General features: G+C 42.3%; 1 protein-coding gene across 1 annotated transcript in view; it reads right to left on the bottom strand.

Annotated features, from left to right (window-relative positions):
- The window catches only part of LOC137324497 (transcriptional-regulating factor 1-like), a 217,217-nt gene extending 201,009 nt beyond the window's left edge, over positions 1–16,208 (bottom strand). The window contains exon 1 of the mRNA XM_067988840.1: positions 16,194–16,208. The gene's annotated coding sequence lies outside the window, so the exon portion shown is untranslated. The remainder of the gene's footprint in view (positions 1–16,193) is intronic.
- Between the last annotated feature and the right edge of the window lie 722 nt (positions 16,209–16,930).

Below are 16,930 nucleotides of genomic sequence, written 5' to 3'. Positions count from 1 at the left end.
CTTTCTCATCTACATACTGCAACTCGTCAGCTTCTACCTTCTTACCGATGACACGCAACTGAACCTCGTCACCACCTCTCTCAACCCTTCTGTGACCTCTCTGCTGTCAGATTGATTGTCCAATGGTCTTGGATTAGTTTCAATTTCCTGCACTTAAACATTGGGATACTGAAGTCATTGGGGTGGATTTTATTGCTCCAAACATCGGTGTTAACAGGGCACTAATTCTCAAAATGGGATCGATAGCTTTATCACCTCGTTAAACCCGACAATGCAGCTGATGCCATTTTGAAAGGGGCCTACCACTGGGCGCCCAAAGTGCCTGATGGTAGGTCCCTTTTAATATGCAAATTGGAGTCCTTGGACAAACTATTCTTTCACACTGACAATACCACTCATAATTCTGAATGATGGAGCGAAATGGGTCATTTTTATGGAAAGAACATGTAAAGATGAAATATAGAGCTAGAATACAGCTACAGCAGCCTTTGCACAGTCTTTTACTTCTCTGGACTTTAAGTCAAATGCAAATGTAGCAAAAGTTGTTAATGGCCAATTACAGCTCAGATGAACAAACTGAAAGCTTGTAACTTTCTGTTCACACAGCAATGGAGCTTCTTTTAAAAAATTCTGCTGGTTCAGCCCCAACCTTTTAAAATACTGAGTCAGGTTTTCGCCTTATCTTGTGGTAGTGGCAAATTCACTAGGATTACTAATGGTAATACAGCCAGAAGATGCAACTCTGACGCAGCCTGAACAAAGGTACATTCAAACAGCTGCTCTGTATCACGTGATACTCAGCCACAGACTAGAAGGTCCTCGGCTCAATTCCTGATCTATGATGATTTAACTGATTTTAGACAGTAGCAGAGACATGACAATTGGCCTCACTGTCAAAAGCTGGACAAGGGGGAAACAAAAAAACAACCAGCCAATGTTCTACCTATTAATTGTTAACCAGTGACGCTCTTCGTTAGAAGTGTAGATAAGGTCAGGCTTGACTGTAATGCATGCCATGATTATATAGCCTGCTGACACTGTCTAGACTCACATATAGAAAATAGCCACTCAGCAAAGTACTGAAAGAGGACTGGCATCTATGGAGCTATACCTCGGTTCAAGTCTTCAGTTCCCCACATAGTGGGTCCCTGATGTCAGGACATCAAAGCGCTTTACAGCCAATAAAGTACTTTTGAATTGTAGTCATTGTTGTAATGTAGGAAGACACGACAGCCAAAATGCACACAGCAAGGTCCCACAAACAGCATTGAGACAAATGACCAAATAATCTGTTCTTGGTGGTGTTAGTTGTAGGATAAACGTGAGCTGGACACCAAGAGAACTCCCCTGCTCATCATGCAATCTTTTACAACCACCTGAGAGAGCAGGCAGGGCCTCAGTTTAATGTCTCTTCCAAAAGATGGCACCTCCAACAGTGCAGCAATCCCTCAGTACTGCACTGAAATGCCAGGCTAGATAATGTGCTCAATTCCCTGGAATAGGCCTTGAACCCATGACCTTCTGACTCAGAGGCAAGAGTGCTACCACTGAGCCAAGACTGACACTTTGGAGGGGAAAAGCAGCAGGCAGCAGTTTGGCAGTAGGTCTCCAGTCTATTCTCTCAACCAGGGAAGGTGCTTAACTGGATTATAGACTACTCATAAAGCAATAAAACAAGTAAGTGATTAAAAAAGAAATAAAATATATTACAAATGTGCAAAAAATTAGACCAATCACATTTTAAACGTAGAACTGAAAATTACAGCAAGTGAACAGCAGTAATTGTAGCCATGAAGACATTAATCTGAAGCCAGGGAACATAACTAACATGACCTGCATAATTTGAAAAGGAGAGAGATTGGATTTGAACTGAAAAACTGTACTAATACAGATGGTGCCTCACATTTTCACAGAACAATGGGCTACAGATGCTCAGTATTGTCCTGCTTGCACTGTAAAACAAAATGCCATTCTCAAGAAACATCAAGCCTCATTCTTTTCAGAGTTACAGTACTTACAGACTTGACATAATTAACTATGGCTTCAAAAGAAGTATTGTAACATGGAATTTGGGTCTTACAACCCAGAAATTCCTGCATGATAGAAGAGGCCAAATGGACGGCTATCAAAAATGGCACCAACCAACTTAACTTTTACAAAAAAGGATGTTTTTTATATCCCAAGTAAAATGGTCTTCCCTTAGGTCTGAGAATGTAGTCTTGAGCACTTTCAGCTGCACAACCCTACAATGCATGAGGGAGACAGAAACCGTATCCTCAAATTTGAGAATTCAAGAGGACCAATTTTCTGCTGCAGTCGAGTGCAAATGTATTATGCTATAGTGGAATAGAGATGAAAATTTATTCCCACCAATATCCCACACAATAAATTTCCAATCTCAAATGTACTGTCAAGAAGGCCAGAATAAAAAGTGAAACACTTCCCTACCAATAGGAATGGTTTAAAAGTAATTATATATAGCGTCTTCCTCCAGGTACATTTCAAAATAAATACTTGAGCCCAGTTTACTGTTTAAGATGCAAAGAGACAGTAAAACCTTGAATTTTAATTCCAGTAGTGCTTTATAAAACTTTATCCATCTTTAAGGTGATGACAGACCTAGTAGATAGTGGGGGAGGGAGGGAAGAGAGTGGTGATATCTACCTGGATTTCAGGAAGGCATTTGACACTCCCAAATAATAGCATATTACATTAGCCCATGGGATAGATGGGAATGTATTGAAATGAATTGTTAAATGGTTGGTTGGTCGACAGCAACGAGTCGTAGTGCTTGGGTAGGTATCTGGTTGGCAGCCAGTTACCAATGTTGTTCCACAAGCTTCAGTGTTGGGGCTGCAGTTGTCTATAATTTAGAGGAAAGAATTGTGTCCAAAGTGACCAAATTTACAAACAATTCCAAAATGGGAGCAGTGACAAATGAAGACTATCAATGCACCCAAATCCAAAAGCTCGAGTAGTGGGCCGTGAAATGGCAGATGCAATTTAATGCAGGGAAATGTAAGTTTATGGGATTTCACAGAGGGAAGATTGATGTGAATAATGTGCTAAATGTAAATGTTCTTGAGTCCCAATACAGATGTTATGTTACATGGTATAACATTCCAGTCATTATAAAATAGAATAACCTCTGACGTGAAGTCTGCTATTTTGTTATTAAAATTAGAGCGAACTCATCCAGCCACCAATATTTACGGGGATTTTTTGCTTGCAAAGCAGAACCAATTAATATGTGAAACACTAATACTGAAAGAACTATTAATGTGTTACTCTCTATCTACATAATACCAAATTCTGAATGATAAGCTGCTTTAAATACACTTCTGTTATTATGAGATCTACATCTACCCTAATCTTAATTACTCATTTGTATATTTTTTTTGGACTCATTTACCATAATGTCAACTTTTAGCAATAGCAAGAGAAAGGAAAGCCTGGTTTCCCTGCACTAAAAATTAAAGCACTAAGTCACTTATTTCCCACAGACTTTATTATGCAAAATTTGTCTCTGGTATGTAATCACAGAAATATTCATATTTTCTGCACTCTTTCAGAATAGATTATGTACTCAAGTCTCTGGAGTGGGGCTTGAACTGATGATCTGACTCAGAGGCAAAAGTGCTATCACTGAGCCAAGGCTGACACCTAAAGAACCATAAGCGTGATCCCTGGTGACAAAGGTCTGAAATATCAGAAAAGACCAGAGACTCAGGCTTATCATGCTGGAAAGGAGGCATATATATGAGAGGTTAACTTATGGAGGTATATAAAATAGTAAATGGTATGGAAAAGGTAAATCTGGAAAACTACTTTAAATTAAAATTGCAGGAGTAGGACAAGGGGATATAGGTTAAAATTAGTAAAAGGTAACATTAGGACTGATATCAGGAAGTTCTTCTTCATGTAGGGAATAATCAACATTTGGAACAGATTTCCAGATGAAGTGGCAGAGGCAAAAACCATAGACACATAAACAATTAGATACTACAATGGGGGACTGTAGGGCACATCTGGATCAACAATTACCTTGTGATTTCACAACAATTCAGTTAAGAGGAGAGGAAAATCAGTCAGTGCTCCAGTGACCCCTACTGGAAAGTGAATTCATGTCGACAACAAGCAAGGATAGGATCAGGATCAATGTAAGGAATCTTACAACACCAGGTGATCATCCAACTGTTTTATTTGAAAATCACAAGCTTTCGGAGGCTTTCTCCTTCGTCAGGTGAGTGTGGGAGTGACGAAGGAGAAAGCCTCCGAAAGCTTGTGATTTTCAAATAAAACAGTTGGACTATAACCTGGTGTTGTAAGATTCCTTACATTTGTCAACCCCAGTCCATCACCGGCATCTCCACATCAGGATCAGCTGTGATATCCCATATGGCTTCAACAGTCTGTTGACAATCATTATCTGGTATCACGTATGAAGAATAGCCAAATTAGACAAACGTGGGTAGCCATGGACCTTTCTTCAGCTAAGAGGATGGACACAGTACTCAATCTCCTCACAAACCTGTTGATCCCCGTCTTGAACAGACCACTGTTAGCAGACAGCCTGGGGTGGCATTCGCTCACAGCGGGGGAAAGGGGCTTCATTCAGCACCTCTCCTTGATGCTTGATGGGACAATGTATCCAAACACCTATTCGTTGTACTGTTGTGCTAGGATACAGGTTTGTGTCTGTGGAACTCTGGCCGAGCATGACGCAGGACCTTTTGGAGAGTGGGGATCCCAGCTCATTCATTTCAAAATCCTTGTTGTTCACATATCCTTCCAAGGTCTCAATGCACCCAATCTCTACATCTGACATCAATGCTCTCACTCTCCACTCTTCCAAGTACTTCCCACCCCTCCCTCTACTCCAGCATTGGTGGCAGAGACTTCAAGCATCACACTGCCGCATTCTGGAATTCTCTTCCCAAGTCCTTCTGCCTTGTTACATCTCTCGCTACCTTGAAAAGCATCTTTAAGACCAACCTCTTCAACAAGCTTTTTGCCAACTCCCCTGACTCTTCTCCAGATTCTTTTTTGAGTCTTTCCACCCACCACCTTTTCACTACATTGAAGACACTATAAAAGTACAAGTTGTTGTTGAGCACAAAAATTCAGTTAAGCTGCTTTTAAACATCTAAATTTCATTATTTGTAATGTTTTCATCGCAAAATCTTTTGTATTTTTCAGATAATTTGTTTCTTATTACCTGCATCACTGTTTCTAAGAAACAACCACTGAATCCTGTCCTTTGAATACAACATGAAGGGCTACTTAGGGCTTAGCGACATACCTCAGCCTGCCTATCTGTGCAACCTAGGGCTACTTCAGAGTCAGTGACACATCATACAAACAGTGCTTATCTGACTCCCATAACTGACATTGTCTGGTATTACTCTATCTTTTCTGAGAAAAGTATCAGATCAAAATAATCTTTTAATAATTTTAAAAAGCTAAGGGAGAGGTTAGATAGACTGGGACTTTTTTCCCTGGAGAGTAGGAGGTTTAGGGGTGATCTTCTAGAAGTCTATAAAATAATGAGGGGCATAGATAAGGTCGATAGTCAAAATCTTTTCCCAAAGGTAGGGGAGTCTATAACGAGGGGACATAGATTTAAGGTGAGAGGGGAGAGATACAAAAGGGTCCAGAGGGGCAATTTTTTCACTCAAAGGGTGGTGAGTATCTGGAACGAGCTGCCAGAGGCAGCAGTAGAGGCAGGTACAATTTTGTCTTTTAAAAAGCATTTGGACAGTTACATGGGTAAGATGGGTATAGAGGGATATGGGCCAAGTGCAGGCAATTGGGACTAGCTTAGTGGTATAAACTGGGCGACATGGACATGTTGGGCCGAAGGGCCTGTTTCCATGTTGTAAACTTCTATGATTCTATTATGACTTTACAATGCTTTTATGGATTAAATAGAATGCATGGAATACGAGCACAAGCCTATAATATGGAAACTGATCCACAATAATCCAACTGTAATGAAGCACACTCACCACTTTGTTGAGTGTAGGTTATATGGTCTGTTCATAGAACCAAAGTAGTTTACAGCACAGAATGGAGCTAGAATTGTGTCTGTGCCTGCTCTTTGCTAGAGCAATCCAAAACTACTCTTACTGCCCTACTCTCACCCTATAGCACTGAATCTTCCTGATTTAAATATTTATCCAGCCTTGCAATGGTCTCTGTCTCAAGCATTCCCTGTGGCATGCTCCAACAACCTGCTGTGTAAAGAAATTTCTCCAAACCTCTCTCCCCACTTTTTTATTATCAATTAACCATACTTCATGATCAAAAAATGAAAATATCACACGAGTACATTGGGCATACTGGGGGCTTCACCCTGCATCCAACACACACAGTAACAGCTGAGTGTTTCTGATGCCAACATTGGGCACAAAAAGCAGCACACTCATTCACCTGAGTACAAAAGCATTTGAAGAAAACGGCAGTAATTGTCCCAGCATGGTATGTTATGCTCCATGGTAGCGAGTAAAGTAAATCAGGTGTTGAGATTTATTAAAAGATCAATATTGAGCAAAAATAGTGAGGTAAATCATTGGTGTGATCGTACTTGGAATACTGTGTACAATTCTGGCCGCCTCAGTACAGAAAGGATATTGCAGCTATTGAAAGGATACAGAAGACAGCAACCAGAATGATTGAGGGGAAAGAGGGATTGGATTATGAGGAGTGATTATGTAAATTGGGTATGTTCTTACTGGAAAAGAGAATCCACATCGTTCACCTGAGGAAGGAGATAGCCTCCGAAAGCTTGTGAATTTAAAATAAAATTGCTGGACTATAACTTGGTGTTGTAAAATTGTTTACAATTGGAAAAGAGAAGGTTGAGAGGTGACAGAATTGCTGTTTTTAGGACTCTAAATGGAACTCGATACTATAGACCATGATAAACTGTTTCACCTTGTCCCGAATAGTAGAACCTGAGGACACAGCCTGCACTTGAAAGGGAGTAAATTCAAAACTAATTTGCAGAAACATTATTTCAGTGAGCGAGTGGTCAATTTATAGAATAGGCTCCCTAGGGAAATGGTGGGCGCAGATAGTGCTGATTCATTCAAATACAAATCAGATAGATTTCTTGCAGAAAATAATATTTTTGGATACAGTATGTCAGTAATTTCAGACATGACATGCTAAGTGTAGCATGCTTGGGAGGAACAGGTGACTTTGGACCAATGGTTCTCAATGTTTTCCACCACTGGGGGTTTTTCTCACCTCATGTCTGAGTCTGTTGTTGACTAATTGAAAGAGATTGATTGTTGTGATTATTGTTGTATCATGCAACTTCCAGATTGGCAGAAGGCAAGCTAGATGGACCTTGGTCTTTTTTCATCTAGCAGTTTCTATGTCTCCGATTTGTCATGCAGCTTGACTGACATCCAGTATAGGATGAGCAGAAATTTCCTCCAATTAAATATTGGGAAAACCAAAGCCATTGTCTTTGGTCCCTGCCACAAACTCCATTCCCGAGCCACCGACTCCATCCCTCTCCCTGAGGCTGAACCAGACCGTTCGCAACCTTGGTGACCTTTCGGACCCTGAGCTGAGCTTCTGCCCACATATCATCTCCCTCACCAGGACCGCCTACTTCCACCTCTAACACTGCCAGTCTCTGCCCCTGCCTCAGCACATCTGCTGCTGAAACCACACCCATACCTTTGTTACTTCAAGACTTGACTATTCCAATGCTCTCCTGGCCAGCCTCCCACCTTGCATCTTTTGTAAACTTGAGCTCATCCAAAACTCTGCTGCCCGTATCCTAACTCACACCAAATCCCGTTCACCCATCACCACTGTGCTCGCTGACCTATATTGGCTCCCGGTCCAGGAACACCTCAATTTTAAAATTATCATCCTTTTTCTCAAATCCCTCCATAGCGTCGCCCTTCTCTATCTCTACAACCTCCTCCAGCCCTACAACCCTCCAACATCTCTGCGCTCCTCCAGTTCTGACCTCTTGCGCATCCCCGATTTTCATTGCCCCACCATTGGCGGCCGTGCCTTCAGCTGCCTGGGCCCTAAGCTTTGGAATTCCCTCCCGAAATCTCTCCTCTTCTCTACCTCTGTCTCCTCCTTTAAGACGTTCCTTAAAACCTACCTCTTTGACTAAGCTTTTGGCCACCTGTCCTAACATCTCCTGATGTGGCTCAGTGTCAAATTTTATTTGAGAACACTCCTGTGAAGCCACTTGGGACATTTTACTACGTTAAAGGTCTTGTATAAATTCAACTTGTTGTTTCTTGAAGCAATGCACAACATTGTATCATGCTCAAATACCAATGGGAACTGTATTTTGTGATGTCAACAGGCAATATTCCTTAACCAATTGTGCAATGAAAACCATTTCTTTGCAAGGAACAGCTTTCCATCGAATTACAATTATCATTTCCTTCAATTAATACAATTATCTGAAAAAAAATTGTATACAGTAAACATGTTGTCATTTCTGCTTAAAGAACAACAATTACCTATTTCTTTTTGATTCAATAGATAATTGTTGTGAGTGGTGTTGTACTAAGTAATATGGACCAGGAAGGCACCAAGTTTGATCCCTGCTGAGTCAAGTGAGCTCAGTCAGGATGGGCCTGGTATTACAATTATCCTCAAGATCCCTTGGCTCAGGAGGCAAAAACTGGCAGAGCTCCCATTCTTACACCGATCCAGTAACACTTGCTAGAAGTGCACATCAATCAGGCTTGACTGTGATAAGCCCATGGTAGAATCACTCACTATTCAGACTTACTTATTAAGAACAACCACTTGGGTGAGGTAGTAGCTCAATATGATTCAGGAAAAGATGGGTGTATTTTTTGAAGTGTTTTTCCAACAAAGTAAGATTGATCTGAAGAGCAAATAAAACAGCTTCACACACCCCTATGACTGGGATTGGATTCTCAATCGGGACAGTATGTTTGACTTGCCCACTCATCAGCACTGCATTGCCCTTTTAAGATTTAAATTGCAGTCCTTTGTTTGTAATCCTTTGATTGTGAGTCCAATACACAGATTCCAGAACAGATTGCTGGAACAGCAACAACGTCATCCAGATGCACGTGCACATCATTATTGTAAAACTGAAGCAAATCAAAAAGAGTTGTCATGGCCAGAACGGAATTGGATTTCCCTGCCTACAGTATTAAATTGAAAGTAACCAAAATGACATTTTTGCCTGCTCCATTTCCCTTTTATTCCTCCATAGAGCAGCTAAAAACAGGAAGAGCAGTTTGAAGGGATTTTAACAAAAAGCAGTCATTACTTCAGATGCAGTTGTACATCTGCATTGAAGTTAGAAATTAACATTTGCAGAATCGGACAAGTAATTTTGTTCTCGGTTACTTTTTCCACATTGCAAACAAATTTTCGTGTTGAACCCTTTAATAAACAATAAAGCAAACAGGGAGACAGGATCTAATTTGAGTTCCCTTCATTTTTCATCCCACCTACTACTGTTAACATGTATGCAGGATAGCACTCTTAACCGTTTCACAGCTATAATTGTAAACAATTTTACAACACCAAGTTATAGTCCAGCAATTTTATTTTAAATTCACAAGCTTTCGGAGATTTTCTCCTTCCTCAGGCAAATGTTTCAAGATCTCCTTGAAGCCTACGCATTTATACATATTGAACAATAATAAATGGTGTTTACAGACTGCCTCTGCAACTGCCCGTTGCCAAGGCAATCACCGTGTTCAGACAGAGAGGTGTTACCTGCAGAACCTCCGAATACACATTCAATAAAAAAACAAACAGGGAAAAAAAAACAGAGAAAAAAAAACACAGAGAGAGGCAGAAACATCCGGAAGGCAGAGAGAGCCAGCAAATGACCCATTATATTAAAAACAGATAACATTTGTTCGCTGGTGGGGTAACGTGTAGCGTGACATGAACCCAAGATCCCGGTTGAGGCCGTCCTCATGGGTGCGGAACTTGGCTATCAATTTCTGCTCGATGATTTTGCGTTGTCGTGTGTCTCGAAGGCCGCCTTGGAGTACGCTTACCCGAAGGTCGGTGGATGAATGTCCATGACTGCTGAAGTGTTCCCCGACTGGGAGGGAACCCTCCTGTTTGGCGATTGTTGCGCGGTGTCCGTTCATCCGTTGTCGCAGCGTCTGCATGGTCTCGCCAATGTACCATGCTCTGGGGCATCCTTTCCTGCAACGTATGAGGTAGACAACGTTGGCTGAGTCACAGGAGTATGAACCATGCACCTGGTGGGTGGTGTCATCTCGTGTGATGGTGGTATCTGTGTCGATGATCTGGCATGTCTTGCAGAGGTTACCGTGGCAGGGTTGTGTGGCGTCGTGGACGCTGTTCTCTTGAAAGCTAGGTAGTTTGCTGCGAACGATGGTCTGTTTGAGGTTGGGTGGCTGTTTAAAGGCGAGTAGTGGAGGTGTGGGGATGGCCATAGCGAGGTGTTTGTCCTCATTGATGACATGTTGAAGGCTGCGGAGAACATGGCGTAGTTTCTCCGCTCCGGGGAAGTACTGGACGACAAAGGGTACTCTGTTGGTTGCGTCCCGTGTTAGTCTCCTGAGGAGGTCTATGCGATTTTTTGCTGTGGCCCGTCGGAACTGTCGATCGATGAGTCGAGCGTCATATCCCGTTCTTACTAGGGCGTCTTTCAGCGTCTGTAGGTGTCCATCGCGTTCCTCCTCGTCTGAGCAGACCCTGTGTATTCGCAGGGCCTGTCCATAGGGGATGGCCTCTTTGACGTGGTTAGGGTGGAAGCTGGAAAAGTGGAGCATCGTGAGGTTGTCCGTGGGCTTGCGGTAGAGTGAGGTGCTGAGGTGCCCGTCTTTGATGGAGATTCGTGTGTCCAAGAAAGAAACTGATTCTGAGGAGTAGTCCATGGTGAGCTTGATGGTGGGATGGAACTTGTTGATGTTATCGTGTAGTCTCTTTAGTGATTCCTTGCCGTGGGTCCATAGAAAGAAAATGTCGTCGATGTATCTGGTGTATAGTGTTGGTTGGAGGTCTTGTGCAGTGAAGAAGTCCTGCTCGAACTTGTGCATGAAAATGTTGGCGTATTGGGGTGCGAATTTGGTCCCCATGGCTGTTCCGTGTGTTTGGGTAAAGAACTGGTTATCGAAGGTGAAGACATTGTGATCCAGGATGAAGCGGATGAGTTGTAGGATGGCTTCCGGAGATTGGCTGTTGTTGGTGTTGAGTATTGATGCTGTCGCAGCGATGCCGTCATCGTGGGGGATACTGGTGTATAGTGCCGAGACGTCCATCGTGGTGAGAAGTGTTCCTGGTTCAACTGGTCCGTGGGTACTGAGTTTTTGTAGGAAGTCTGTAGTGTCACGACAGAAGCTGGGGGTTCCCTGTACGATGGGTTTCAGGATGCCCTCGATGTATCCAGAGAGGTTCTCACACAGGGTTCCGTTGCCTGATACGATGGGACGTCCGGGTGTGTTGGCTTTGTGTATCTTTGGGAGGCAGTAGAAGTCTCCCACGCGGGGATTACGTGGGATGAGAATGCGTAGGATGCTTTGAAGGTCTGGATCGAAGGTCTTGATCAGTTTGTTGAGCTGGTGGGTGTGTTCTTTGGTCGGATCTGCGGGTAACCGTCTGTAGTGTTCCTGGTTGTCCAGTTGTCGGTATGCTTCTTTGCAATAGTCTGTTCTGTTCTGTATGACTATGGCTCCTCCTTTGTCCGCTGGTTTGATGACGATGTTGCGGTTGGTCTTGAGAGCGTTGATGGCGTTGCGTTGTGCTCGGGTGACATTCTGGACTGTCTTCTGAGTGCGGCTGATGAATCTGGCATTGACGCATTTCCTGACAGCTTGAGCATACATGTCCAGCTGAGGGCAGCGACCCTCCGGAGGAGTCCAGTTTGACTCTTTCCTCTTCGGTTGCTGTACCGCGGATCCCTCTGTCTGCTGTTCCGGATCGTCGATTGTCTCATTGGGTTCGCTGCTGAAATCTTGGGGTTTGTGGTAGAATTCCCGGAGCCTCATTCTCCTGATGAATTCCTCTGTGTCCGCCGCGAGACTAGTGGGGTCCATTTTGGTAGTGGGGCAGAAATTGAGCCCTCGGCTGAGAACTTCGATTTCGTCTGGTTGAAGGGTGTGGTCGGATAAATTGACAATAGACTTCCCTGTGGTTGCAACCGTGGTACCAGGGGAAGCTTGGTCGTTGCTGGTGGTGATGCCGAGTTTCTCAAGCTTCCTGCTCTTGGTTTTCATGTAGGCAGCGTAGTTCCGTTGCCTCGTCTGTTTGGCGGTATAACGTAGCTGGTCTGCTGTGTCCTGAGTACAGGTTGAGAGTATGGACTCTATCTTGGTTTCGAGGTTGTGGCGTCTGCTGTAGAGTTGGTGTATGAGATGGTTGCGGAGTGTGCGAGAGGTACGGCGGCAGAGTCTCTCAGCGTAATCCGAGTTGTATGTGGACTTGAGTGGGTTCGTGATCTGGAGTCCTTTCGGGACTCCAGCTAGACAGCAGAAGAATTTGTATTAGCGTCAGATGCTTGCACATCATCTAAAAGGTGAGAACAAGTTATGAGGTTTGTGGAGTGGAGTTCACACCCATGCTTCCCTACATGCTAAGTTGACAATGGTAGTTTTGTTACATGAAAACACTCTTTTCTAATTCCCAGAGATCACTGGAGCAGAATTTGGTGGAGGCCCGAGCACAGTCACTCACACACCCTCTTGCAGAGGATGTGTGCTACACAAACACAAAAAAAAACTTGCCTCAAAAAAAAACTGGAGGGCATTTTGAAAAAAATATATTTTCTGAAATTCATTGAGAAGTGTTTGAGAAACAGAAAATATTTGCTTAGAAATAGAAATCACGAAAAAAATTTCCAGTTTCAACCCCCAAATGAGTTTTTAAAAATTATTTGTTCATGGGATGTGGGCGTCGTTGGCAAGGCCAGCATTTATTGCCCATCCCCTAATTGCCCTTGAGAAGATGGTGGTGAGCTGCCTTTTTGAACTTGCTAGGCCATTTTAGAGGGCGATTAAGAATCAACCACATTGCTGTGGGTCTGGAGTCACATATAGGCCAGACCGGGTAAGGATGGCAGGTTTCCTTCCATAAAGGGCATTAGTGAACCAGATGGGTTTTTACATCAATCCAGTAGCTTCATGGCCACCATTACTGATACTAGTATTTTTTATTCCAGATTTTATTTAATTAATTGAATTTAAATTCCCCAGCTGCCATGACGGGATTTGAACTCATGACTCCAGAATATTAGTCCAGGCCTCTGGATTATTAGTTCAGTAACCTAACCACTATGCTACCGTAACTGAGTGTTAAATAAAATTAGCCGTTCCTATCAAGATGCGACCTTTGGTCTTGGAGAGCTGAATTTGACTTTGGGTTCAATGCCAAGCTTATTAAATTACAAGCAAGAAACTCGAGATGACTGTTTTATAGATTTAAATAAAAATGCTTTCAAAGAACGTTTCAGTACTGTGCGCTATTCTCTCTCTTCAACCTTAAAACAGCTTTAACTAGCAGTATGCAGCTACCATTTACTTTAATTTGGTATTAATGAGCTGCTACAAGTAATTCTTTTCAGTGTGACTATCTTTGCTGTCTCTGATATTAAGGTCACTTAGCACCACCGCCTTCCTAAGACAGCTCAAAAATATTCCGGTATGAAACCGGCAATACCAACACGTCAGATTATTTCCATTTAATTTTGCATAATCTAATTTAAGTAGTAAAGTAACAAAAAAGATGCTCAGTTCATTCACTTTTAAGTAAAAAAAAATCCTTTGTATATCCTTTACGAAACAGTAAGCTTGGAAGGACAATCATCCCATAGATAATTTTGTGTATGGAAGCTATCGGTACCAGGTTTAGTCTTTCTCTATGATTCCCCCCCTACCCCCACTTCGCAATGTTTGAGTGATGCAGGATATTCCCCCCACAACCCCCATTATCTTTCTACCAGCCCAAGTTTCACACTGTGGCCTACCAATTCAAAGTTCTTTCCTTTCATTGAAATGTATAAAATTCTTGGAGGGCTTGACAGGGTAGATGCTGAGAGGCTGTTTCCCCTGGCTGGAGAGGTCATAGTCTCAAGATAAGGATACAGCCATTTCAGACTGAGATGAGGAGAAATTTCTTCACTCAAGAGTGTTGTGAATCTTTGGAATCCTCTACCCCAGAGGGCTGTGGATGCTCAGTCGTTGAGTATATTCAGGACTAATATCAAAAGATATTTGGGCACTAAGGGAATCAAGGGATACGGAGATAGGGCAGGAAAGTTGAATTGACATAGATCAGCCATGATCTTATTGAATGGCAGAGCAGGCTCGAGGGCCCATATGGCCTACTCCGACTTCTTTGGTTCTTATGTTCTTTTGGGAAGCAGCAGTGACACCATAAATGGGCAGGGTGGGATTGGTCAGGAAGCAACATGACTACTCCATGTACAACTTACCCCAGTTCAACTTTAAGCAGTTGGACATAGGGTTTATTATTTTTCCAGGATAAACAGAAAAAGACAATTTCAGGAACAAAGTCTGGTAGCCAGGGAAGGGGGTCCATGCAGGACAGGATCTGTTCTATGATGTAACAAAATGGACCTGAATAATGCAGGTCCCTGCTCACAGAACTTGACACTAACAATTCAATTTCAAGAAGTTGCACAAACCTTCACATCAAAAATTAATATTTTTGGACTTAATCAAAAATAAATATCTACAACAACCTTTGAACCACGATGACAAACCTATCAAGTTGAGCAATCTCAGGTCAAACGTTCTGCAGTTCAAACAATCTTCACTTTTCATCTAGTGAATTCTCTAACCACTTTAGATAAAGTTTAGTTCTGCCTCAAACTCTGTAGCGTGTGCTGCGTTCTAAGTATAACAACTTCAGAAACCAAATTTAGATTTGGAAGGAAAAAAAACCTTAAACGGGAGAGAATGTTGCTTTAATTTAACTCTGCGTTACCAATCGTCGTTTTGTTTGTGTTATTAACCGAATACAATTTTTCATAGAGGAAACCCCGAAAGTGTAAATTAGTTACTTTGAAAAAAATAGTACAACTGTAACTAGGATTTGCATGTTCATGTGATGCATTATTTTTGTTCTGGAAAAAACAGCTTTCTAAATCTTACCATTGGATCGGCATTCGTAGAACGCACAATCCACGATAAAAAGCTCAACAGTTTTCAATAAACGATCATGCGAAACAATCCACGAACGGGCTTTACTATTGCACAGTTTTTTCCCCCCACCAACACATTGCACCCCGAAACTCGCAGCACTCAGTCATCCAAGGTCATCAAGCAAAGTTACTGAAATAAAAACAGAAAATGCTGGAAACACTCAGTAGGTCAGACAGCATCTGTGGAGAAACACTTGCTGAGCTGCTAAAGGGTTAGCAGCATCATGCACTCTACACAATGTTGGGCTTGTTTTTAAAGAGTTTGAGTTGCACTTTTCACGAGTTTAAACAGTTGAGCCCGCCCCGCACGATTGCAGTGCACCAGTTACCTGCACACTGTGATACCTGATAGTAACTGAAGGGGATTGGAATCTGCTGCAAGTAGAATGAAAGCTCCCTGGAGTATTCTTTCTCCCCAGCTGAAATATTGGAGCAGACCATTTCGCCTGTCTCCACACGACCGAGCCGCAATGTGCATTGTTGGAAGGGTTACATTTTCGGCACAAGTTTATCAAGGGTTAACTAAGTTTAAAATGAGCACGGTATATTCAGCGTACAACGCCCTTTGACTAATCGAATATAAACATCCAAGTGGTACGTTGCATTAATGCATCGAATACTTCATTAGACATCCCCCCCTCCCCTCCCCTCCAGCACTGATTATGCTATTACGAGACACAGACCCTGACGTCCCCTGGCTGTGCACAATGCAGACGTACAATACTAAAACATTCACATTGCATAATAAAGGAGTCTCCCACTGATCACAAACTCTGGAGGCAGCTCTTTTTGGCAATGCCGCAACTCCTGGCATGCACACTGCAGGCCTGCAGATCTATTCCAAGACACAAACGTATGAAAGAATAATAAATCACTTAATGACTGGGCTCTGTCGCCCAAACACTCTTCTGCAACGTCCTCCAAGAAAGCGAGTAATCTACGCGCCTCATTAACAAAATTATGCATGCACAGAAAACAATGCAATCATGTAGTTTTGAACAAAGTGCTAAACACTTCTTACCTTGCAGTTTTTCATATACTGACGTCACTCAGAGAACATACGGTATGCAACTGCACCCAGAATCCTGCAATGCCTTTAACAAATTAAAGGGAGACTGTCCCAGAACTGCGAAATCTGTGACATTTAATCAACCTATTTATTGGATATTATTACAATACATGTTAGTGTTACATAACCGTTGCCACGTTTGTCCGCGTAATATAAACTATGGAGCGGATCCAAGATTAAATTCAGTTAATTACAGTCCATGGAGAGAAATTATGACCACATTTTGTCAATTACAACAACAATAACTTGCATTTATATAGCGCCTTTAACGTAATAAAACGTCCCAAGGCGCTTCACAGAAAGGATTATCAAACAAAATTTGACACCCAGCCATATAAGGAGATATTAGGCCAGGTGACCAAAAGCTTGGTCAAAGAGGCAGGTTTTAAGGAGAGTCTTAAAGGAGAACAAAGAGGTAGAAAGGTGGAGAGGTTAAGGGAGGGAATTCCAGAGCTTGGGGTCTAGGCAACTGAAGGCATGATGGCCAATGGTGGAGCGATTAAAATCGGGGATGCACAAGAGGCAAGAATTACAAACTCATAAGCATAACCATGTTAACCAAATAAGCACAAATGCATCCTCTATTAATTATTTCCATACCAAAGCAGCATTTATATCCTTTTAGTTTAAGACAAAATACGTATCAAACTCTAAATAATTTTGTTTTGTGGAAAAAGGTGAATTATGGC

This window comes from Heptranchias perlo, chromosome 8 (genome assembly GCF_035084215.1).
Source record: "Heptranchias perlo isolate sHepPer1 chromosome 8, sHepPer1.hap1, whole genome shotgun sequence".
NCBI lineage: Eukaryota > Metazoa > Chordata > Chondrichthyes > Hexanchiformes > Hexanchidae > Heptranchias > Heptranchias perlo.
The sequence above is the reverse complement of the archived record's forward strand: the minus strand, read 5'-3'. Positions and strand labels throughout refer to the sequence as shown.